Source organism: Diplotaxodon limnothrissa, linkage group LG11 (assembly GCF_057381915.1).
Source record: "Diplotaxodon limnothrissa isolate DT_005_m linkage group LG11, D_limnothrissa_male_GT1.1, whole genome shotgun sequence".
NCBI classification, from domain to species: domain Eukaryota; kingdom Metazoa; phylum Chordata; class Actinopteri; order Cichliformes; family Cichlidae; genus Diplotaxodon; species Diplotaxodon limnothrissa.
The window spans coordinates 40,165,698-40,175,676 of NC_140606.1; positions in this window are offsets into that span (position 1 = coordinate 40,165,698).

Sequence of the window (9,979 nt, forward strand, 5' to 3'; positions counted from 1 at the left end):
CTTCTTTGAGCAGTTTTGTAGGAATGGGGTCTAAAAGACACGTTGATGGTTTGGAGGAAGTAATTATTGAAGTTAACTCAGAAAGATCAATTGGAGAAAAAGAGTCTAAATGAATATCAGTGGTACTGAAAGTAGCTGTAGATAATATTACATCTGTGGGATTTTCTCTAATGATTAAAATTTTATTTGTGAAGAAGTTCATGAAGTCATTACTAGTTAACATTAAAGGGATGGTTGGCTCAACAGAGAGAGAGTACGATCGTGCACTGTAGACTGAATCATTGCGATGCATTGTAGAAAAAATACCGGCTAAAAGTGGTGTCAAGCTGCCCCAGAGAAAGTAATTGGTAGGAAACCCTGAGAGAAAATACGACTGAATGAAATCTAACTTGAAGGCTACACTCGAAGAGGTAGACTTTGTTTCCACCACTGCTGGCATCTGGACAGTAAATAATAAATGTTTTATGGGTCTCCACTTTACAGCGCAACAAGGCCGCCCTAGCATGCAAGAGAATTATAGGCAGCCATACCTATGATGTAATTAGAGCAGAGATTGAAGAAATCCATTTATCATATGGACTAAAAGCTAAAGTTGTTGCCACTGTAACGGATAATGCATCCAATTTTGCCAACGCATTGAGTATGTCAGCCCTGTGATCTGGAGTCTGAATCTGAAAATGAAGAAGGTGATGATGAGGAACCGACTTTTACTGATGTAATAGAAGCTCTTTCAACCACATCTGGTGATGCACAGTTTAGCCTCCCTCCATACTACAGATGTGCATCGTACACAATTAACCTGATTCCAACAACTGATGTTGATAAACATCTAAATTCCTGTGCCGACACCAAGGCCAAGACAGGTAGGAGTAGCATTGCAAAATGTTCTGCTCTTTGGACTAAAGCAAGTCGATCAACATTAGCCTCTGAACAGGTGGAGGATGTCAGCTGCAGGAAGCTAAGGGTGCTCACATCCACAAGGTGGAATTCCCTGTATGAGGCCATTTCCAGAATCATCACAATTCCCTTGAATGAACTTAATCCCCTGTGTGTAAAACTGGGAATTAAGTGCCTTAATGAAAGGGAGTACCAATTCTTGAAAGAGTACTGCACTGTGATGAAGCCCCTGACAGCAGCTCTGGACATCTTACAAGGGGATGAGTGAACCTATGGGGCTTTAAGGCCAACACTCACAAGTCTGAAGTCAAAGACACTTGCCCTGAAAGATGACCTCTCGAGAATGACAGCCAGCCTTCCAATTATTAAAATGATAGAACAAGAGTCCAAATATTCATCTCTTGGTAAATATCAGGGATATTGATCATCATTAATCATGAATATTAATCATAATATCAACAAAGTCTCAACCCAAATTAAATCTCAGACGGTATTGATAGCAGATACAGTGGGGCAAAAAAGTATTTAGTCAGCCACCGATTGTGCAAGTTCCCCCACCTAAAATGATGACAGAGGTCAGTAATTTGCACCAGAGGTACACTTCAACTGTGAGAGACAGAATGTGAAAAAAAAAATCCATGAATCCACATGGTAGGATTTGTAAAGAATTTATTCGTAAATCAGGGTGGAAAATAAGTATTTGGTCAATAACAAAAATACAACTCAATACTTTGTAACATAACCTTTGTTGGCAATAACAGAGGTCAAACGTTTACTATAGGTCTTTACCAGGTTTGCACACACAGTAGCTGGTATTTTGGCCCATTCCTCCATGCAGATCTTCTCGAGAGCAGTGATGTTTTGGGGCTGTCGCCGAGCAACACGGACTTTCAACTCCCGCCACAGATTTTCTATGGGGTTGAGGTCTGGAGACTGGCTAGGCCACTCCAGGACTTTCAAATGCTTCTTACGGAGCCACTCCTTTGTTGCCCGGGCGGTGTGTTTTGGATCATTGTCATGTTGGAAGACCCAGCCTCGTTTCATCTTCAAAGTTCTCACTGATGGAAGGAGGTTTTGGCTCAAAATCTCACGATACATGGCCCCATTCATTCTGTCCTTAACACGGATCAGTCGTCCTGTCCCCTTGGCAGAAAAACAGCCCCATAGCATGATGTTTGCACCCCCATGCTTCACAGTAGGTATGGTGTTCTTGGGATGCAACTCAGTATTCTTCTTCCTCCAAACACGACGAGTTGAGTTTATACCAAAAAGTTCTACTTTGGTTTCATCTGACCACATGACATTCTCCCAATCCTCTGCTGTATCATCCATGTGCTCTCTGGCAAACTTCAGACGGGCCTGGACATGCACTGGCTTCAGCAGCGGAACACGTCTGGCACTGCAGGATTTGATTCCCTGCCGTTGTAGTGTGTTACTGATGGTGACCTTTGTTACTTTGGTCCCAGCTCTCTGCAGGTCATTCACCAGGTCCCCCCGTGTGCTTCTGGGATCTTTGCTCACCGTTCTCATGATCATTTTGACCCCACGGGATGAGATCTTGCGTGGAGCCCCAGATCGAGGGAGATTATCAGTGGTCTTGTATGTCTTCCATTTTCTGATGATTGCTCCCACAGTTGATTTTTTCACACCAAGCTGCTTGCCTATTGTAGATTCACTCTTCCCAGTCTGGTGCAGGTCTACAATACTTTTCCTGGTGTCCTTCGAAAGCTCTTTGGTCTTGGCCATGGCGGAGTTTGGAGTCTGACTGTTTGAGGCTGTGGACAGGTGTCTTTTATACAGATGATGAGTTCAAACAGGTGCCATTCATACAGGTAACGAGTGGGGGACAGAAAAGCTTCTTACAGAAGACGTTACAGGTCTGTGAGAGCCAGAGATTTTCCTTGTTTGAGGTGACCAAATACTTATTTTCCACCCTGATTTACGAATAAATTCTTTACAAATCCTACCATGTGGATTCATGGATTTTTTTTTTCACATTCTGTCTCTCACAGTTGAAGTGTACCTCTGGTGCAAATTACTGACCTCTGTCATCATTTTAGGTGGGGGAACTTGCACAATCGGTGGCTGACTAAATACTTTTTTGCCCCACTGTAACTATCCATCACAGTTATATGATGGATTACGCAGTAAAAATAGAAGTGGGCTGAAAGGTCTATTGCGTTCTTACTTATTCAGTTTGTGTATCATGTTTTTGAAAAGTAACTAAGTAACTAATTACTTTTTAAAATAAATAATCAGTAGTGTTGTGATTAAATTTTTGGAGACGTAATCAGTAACTAATTACTTTTTTCAAGTAACTTGACCAACACTGGTCTTATCTCAGTGTCTCTGCACCCTCCTGGCCTCTGATGGCCCTCAAACTTTGTTGCAGGCTCAGTCTCTATTCTGCCTTTGCTCGCTGCTCGCTGGACCTCTGTTTTCTCACTTATTGTCATTGCCGCTGGGATTCCGTTCTGCTGTGATGGGCCGTCGGCGTCTAACCACCAAATACCTCAAATTAAATTCTGTACTTAAATAAATCATGTTCAATTCCTTCTAATGATCTCTCTCTGCACTGAACTGTAAGCAACATTAATGATGATGATACACCTCTCCATACATGGATAAATTTTTCAGCTTCAGTTTATTGATTCTTTGGATCTTTCAGAGCTGCAAAGCACCTTAAGTGTCACGGCAACATAAAGGTAAATCTGGAGTATTTTTATTCAATAGTAAGAAGATTACATGACTAACAATGTTGACCCATCACTCCTTTGAGCGGAACTATCAGTCACTTGTGTAGAGCTTGGATGAGGGCAGGGCAGAGCCATTGCTGCGGGTGGGTTCAGGTATGTGGGCAGAGTCTACGTGGAAGGATCCTGTGCAGTCACTGAGGCAGTTCCGTAATGCTGATTGGTGATGGTACATGGCATCTAAACAACAAAAATGTCAGTTATTAGACACTAAAATAATTTAAAGCTTATAAAGCTTTATTAGTTTAGTCATAGGTCAGGTTTGCAGCAGGGGGACACTCTCAGCTAGTACTTAATGAACGCGAATGACGCTAAACGGGTAAAATAAAGAATTCCACCTGCCTTTGGACAAAACATTTGATTTTAATTTCCAGCCTGGATAAAACCACTCTTCTTCCTTCACTTTTTCTCTCAATTAAGATGATTTTGATCAGAATACACTAGCATGCTATTAATGCTTGCTGACTGGTAACATGGATTTAGGATGGGTCATCTTTAAATTGGCTACACAGATAAATATTAACTTCATTATTTATTAGGCAGGTGTACAAACTGGTCTGAGGAGGACTCTGCAGATGGACTCACCTGAAATGTGGGATTGTAACTGCCATTAGAGTCCCCTACTCCTAGACAAATGCCACACAGGCTCAGCTCAACCAAGCACAGCATGGCTGAAAATCCTGAAAATAGACTGTTGAACTGAAAGAGAGAAAAACAGGCTTCTGAAGTTTCCTCACCTTAACTAAAAACTCGAAACTGTTTCTACCGCAAGCTGGTGAAACACCTGTTACCTCTGGAGCTGGTTCACATGCCACATTCACCTGTGCTCTGAATTCACTGTGGTGAGAATAAGGCACAACGGGACCACAGATCTGTGTTTTGAGACATTTCATTGAGCACTTCTCACCACAACAACCCTCTCAACCCTGCTTCCCCATGATTTAACACCGCGGGCGTGATCTAAAGATGCCGTGCAGGTGCGTCCGCACAGCACCACAGACCACGCCCCCACCACATACACGTTCTCATTTTATACAACATGAAAGAAAAGCAGCTCACCGGTTGAAATACATCTAGGAAGAAGATGAGTGCGGCAACAAATGAAGCCCCACCAGCGGCGAAATTTAAAGCCACGACGCTTTTAACCTGCACAGACGGGACACATAGGGGACCCTTATGAGCAAGCATTTTGTCAACAGTGGGAAGGAAAAACTCCCTTTTAACAGGAAGAAACCTCCAGCAGAACCAGGCTCAGGGAGGGGCGGGGCCATCTGCTGTGATTGGTTGGGGTGAGAGAAGGAAGACAGGATAAAGACATGCTGTGGAAGAGAGACAGAGGTTAATAACAGATATGATTCAATGCAGAGAGGTCTGTTAATACATAGTGAGTGAGAAAGGTGACTGGAAAGGAGAAACTCAATGCATCATGGGAATCCCCGGCAGCCTACGTCTATTGCAGCATAACTAAGGGAGGATTCAGGGTCACCTGGTCCAGCCCTAACTATATGCTTTAGCAAAAAGGAAAGTTTGAAGCCTAATCTTGAAAGTAGAGATAGTGTCTGTCTCCTGAATCCAAACTGGAAGCTGGTTCCACAGAAGAGGGGCCTGAAAACTGAAGGCTCTGCCTCCCATTCTACTTTTAAATACTCTAGGAACAACAAGTAGGCCTGCAGAGCGAGAGCGAAGTGCTCTAATAGGGTGATATGGTACTACAAGGTCATTAAGATAAGATGGGGCCTGATTATTTAAGACCTTGTATGTGAGGAGCAGGATTTTGAATTCTGGATTTAACAGGAAGCCAAAACAGGAGAAATCTGCTCTCTTTCTAGTCCCTGTCAGGACTCTTGCTGCAGCACCCTGAATTTTACTTGATATCGGATCGGAAAGGAAATCAGTGGTATCGCACATCACTAGTAACCATGTTTCTGTAAGGCAGAGTAAATTTGTTGGTCAATTATTAAGTCATGTACTAACAGAGACTTGGAGGAGAGAGACCTAATATTTAATAACCCACATTTCACTGTTTTACTCTTTGGTTCAGATGTGGATACTTTATTGTTCTTTCGTTGTGATTGTTTATGTTTAAGTTGTTTGTTGCTGGTATTTAGTTTGTTTTTTGTCTGTTTGGGAGCTGACACAGTCTCTATGGAGATGGGTTTTGGGGGGGTAGCAGGAGGAGAGAAGCTGCAGAGAGGCGTGTAAGACTGCAACTCTGCTTCCTGGTCTCAACCCTGGATAGTCATATTTTGGGGGGTTTAATAAATTTGGGCAGATTTCAAAACATGTCACTCCTGGTCTGATTGGGGACCAGGGGTCTCACTCCATGATCGCAGGCTAGTTTGACTTTACGAATTGACCATAAAGTCATATTCATCTGACAATCTTAATCACACTCTAAGTTCTTCTCTCATTTCTCTGGATGTGTTTGCTCTCCTTGTCTACAGACTAGAGATGGACCGATCCGATATTACGTATCGGTATCGGTCCGATACTGACCTAAATTACTGGATCGGATATCGGAGAAAAAAAAAATGTAATCCGATCCATTAAATATCATGAAAGCACCTCACAAAACTTGCAACACGCCGTAACTCACCTCAGAACGTTAGCACGTCGGCGCAGTATGCATCACGTGATAGAGCGGCTGTGGCATGCGGGACCTGTCGGTGGTCTGGATAGCATTTGGAGCTTCGCTAGCAACCCGGCATTTCATCTCCGACAAAGTTATCCCGAGAGAAGTAAAGCAAGTGTGTAAGTCCATCTCTGAATGTAAAGCATTCCTGCATTAAGCTTAACAAACGATATATGGAGCGACTGCCTCTTCTTGCTGCTACTTCAATCATGAAACTGATCAATGATCAGCTGATCGTCTCTCCTTTGTTTTTGGCCCACTTTGCACCAGAAAGAGGAAACCAGTGGCTGAACAACAGCAGCACGTTTAAGCTTGATCAGCTGTTGTTAGAATGTATTTAATATTACTTTCTACTCGAGGATCTTTTTCTACGTAGCTGACGGCTGTAACTGTGCAGGGGCGGATCTAGCAAAGTTTAGCCAGGGGGGCCGATAGGGCATGAACAGGGAAAAGGGGGCACAAAGACATACTTTTCTTTCTTATTCTCATTTAAAATGTCGAGCTTTTAATAAATAATTATCTGACACCCAAAGTTTTAATTTGATGTAAAATGAATAGAAGTCAATTACAGTAACTATTAAGTCTAATATATATACCCTAGTAAGCTATAGTACTTTTTCCTTTGGGAAGGTACCATCTGTGCAGTCTGCAATTTTGTTGAAGAAAGATGTTGAATCTATTTAATATTTCTTGAGAAATAACTTATTTCTGTGCATTTTTTTCCACACTGCATCAAATTAAGGTTGATTACGTCGATTAAGCATCATGAGGTGGAGCGTGAGGGGTGGTTCCCTATTTTTTATTTATTTATTTTTGTTGTTGCTGGGAGTTGGAACCCTATTAGTTAGGTTGCTTAATATTTATGCTAAGTACTCTTTAAAATACCAGAATAGGGAGGATGGTGTAGGTTTGAGTTTATTAGATTGATCAGTATTGCTGAACTATGAAATATTTTTTTTTGCATACAGGTATAACAGAATAGCTTTAGTGTAGTTGTTGTTTTAAACTTGAGTATGAACTTATACAAAATGCAGCAAGATATTTAAAAAACAGTTTTGTTGATTAAAAAACACTATATCGGATTCATATCGGTATCGGCAGATATCCAAATTTATGATATCGGTATCGGACATAAAAAAGTGGTATCGTGCCATCTCTACTACAGACATACTCAAGTACCATTTATCTGGTTTGTTTTCCATCACAGGTTAGAGCCTGGTTAGGAAATGTGTTTCTTTCCACTGAAACTTTAGAGTGGGTAGCAGGTCATGCAATCACTGTAACAGTGTAAGAGTTCTGAAGAAACTCTAATGGATGGATTATCAGACCATCTCAGAAAGATCAAGGAAGAACAGACCAGGTATCTCCAGAAGCTGAAGTCCAAAATAATCAGTCACTGGAAAGTGAAATACAGCATTTATGGGACTGAACTGACTTTGTTAACTGAGCTGTGATATTATCGAGTTGTTTGGCTCTAAAAATTCACAATGAGCTATGGCCTCATTTTGTTTTTACTGACTGGATTTCAGTCAAATTACACTAAATGTTAAATTTCTGTTTCCTCGGTTGGAGAAAAATCAGGTCGCGCCTCACTCCAGTGTGTTCCAGCAGGACTACAAATTTGCAGAGACTCACCTGAAGTACAGGTATGGTGATATCACAGAGATGAGTTCCTGATCGTCTCTCTGAAGTCCCATCATATATGTTCATACATCCAGCTATGATGAACTGAAAGAGAGAGCAGTAAGAATGCTTAGCTGACTCAGTTCAGTTCAATTCAAAGACCCTACAATAATACTCACCAACACTGGTCCCCAGATGTACACCAAGGAATCAGACACCAGACCTTTGGACCGTGTTGCCCTCAGGATCCCAAAGACCATGACAGTCAGAGCAACCATGATCTGAATCACCTGCAGGAAGACATAAAGTCTCAGAGGAAACATTCAGAGCCTTTGGCTCATTCAGCCTTTGTGAGAACAAGTGATGCCAAAGATGACGTACGTGACTAGACACAGCATTTTCAGTGGACAAACGTTTCATCAAGAAGGGACTTCTTCAGTCTCAGCTGACTGCAGGTTTCCAACATTATAAACAGTACATTTGCTCAATGACTGAAACTAGCACCACTGAATGAGCAATGGGCTGTGAGGTCAGTTCCTTGATCATTAATATGGAAATTGTCACGACTATTGATCAACAACTACTGATCAAAAACCATTTATCAATGGCCACGAGTACCATTCAACTTTCTGCTGAGAGGAAGTTTGAACTAACACACCAAACATTTTCACATGCAGATAAATGGGATAAACTTGTTGGTTATCTTTAAAAGGTAACGAGTCTGTATTCACATTTAGCTTGTCTTCTGGACATTATCTTTCTGAACTTTAATTTCCAACAGAGATTATTTTCCGAGGCGATCCAAAAGCCTCTGAGGACAGACGTCCTCTGTCATTAAAGTCAGCTGAGAGATCGACAGCAGAGCAGCAGCGTGGTTGTGAATCACATGCCTTCAGCATCCACAGGTTAAAGATCAGTGGTTTAATCATCTCTGTCTGGATTCAATCTGACCCCATCAGGATGTAAAGGTGTCTCACCCCCAGTGCCGGCAGTTGCTTTCTGGTGATGCTGTGGTCCCGGCGTAAAACTACGACCACGGTGCCTGATGCCGCCCCTGCTGATGGAGATTGCTGCATGTCTGAGCTCACGAGAGTCACAGCTGGTAGCAGATAAACTCTGGGGTGGGTCTGCCCTGACGTCAGCTGTCTGACTCATTCCTACTGCTTTTTTCACTGGATGCTCGCTCCTTCAAGTGAAATGTCTGACTAAGGCTGGTCTTTCTATGTTTATCCCAAAGAAAGGCTTTTTACTCACTTGAGCTTCATTTTTGGTAAACATTTATTTATATTTTGGCACATCGGCCATGAAAATGATCCAGTACAAGCTGTTTGCCGTTCCTGCAACAGTTTTCTATAGCAGGTTTCTAAACCAAAGTTATATTAGTTTTATATATACACAATACAGTATCGTCAACAGCACCAAAAAGTAAAACAGTGAAATGTGAATTATTAAACATTAGGTCTCTCTCTTCCAAGTTTCTGTTAGTACATGACTTAATAACTGATCAACAAATTGATTTACTCTGCCTTGTGCTGGAAGTGCTGTTCAGATCTTTGCAAATCTAATCTGTACAAAGCAACACTGGATGACTTTGGAAAAGAAAATAATGCTCAGGTTTCTAGCAGATTGCTGCAGACATGTTTTGTTGAGCTCACTGTTTTTTTCTGTTTTACTCAGACTCACCATTTCATCATATTTCATACATACATTCATACATATCATACATACTTCAGCTCTTGTAGGCTTGTTTCTTTTACACATAAAATCGTAGAATGTGTCACCGAGCAGATGTTGTTCTGATCAGGTCTTTAAATGTCATCAGCTTCTTTTAGATGCATCAAGTCCCAGAGCAAACTGGAAATGAGAGAAAAATCAGGACTGATGCCAAACAGGATGCTGCTCTGGGCAAACTTTCGGTCTGATTCAATTATCGATAATGACGTTTGGGTCCATGTTGTTCTGCATCCTGTTTACGCCCTAGCCTAGAGGAAACCAGACAGCAACAATTCTCACTGCGCTGTTGTTTTACAAGACAATCTTCAAATTCTATCTTAGAGTTGAATTTGTTGGCAAT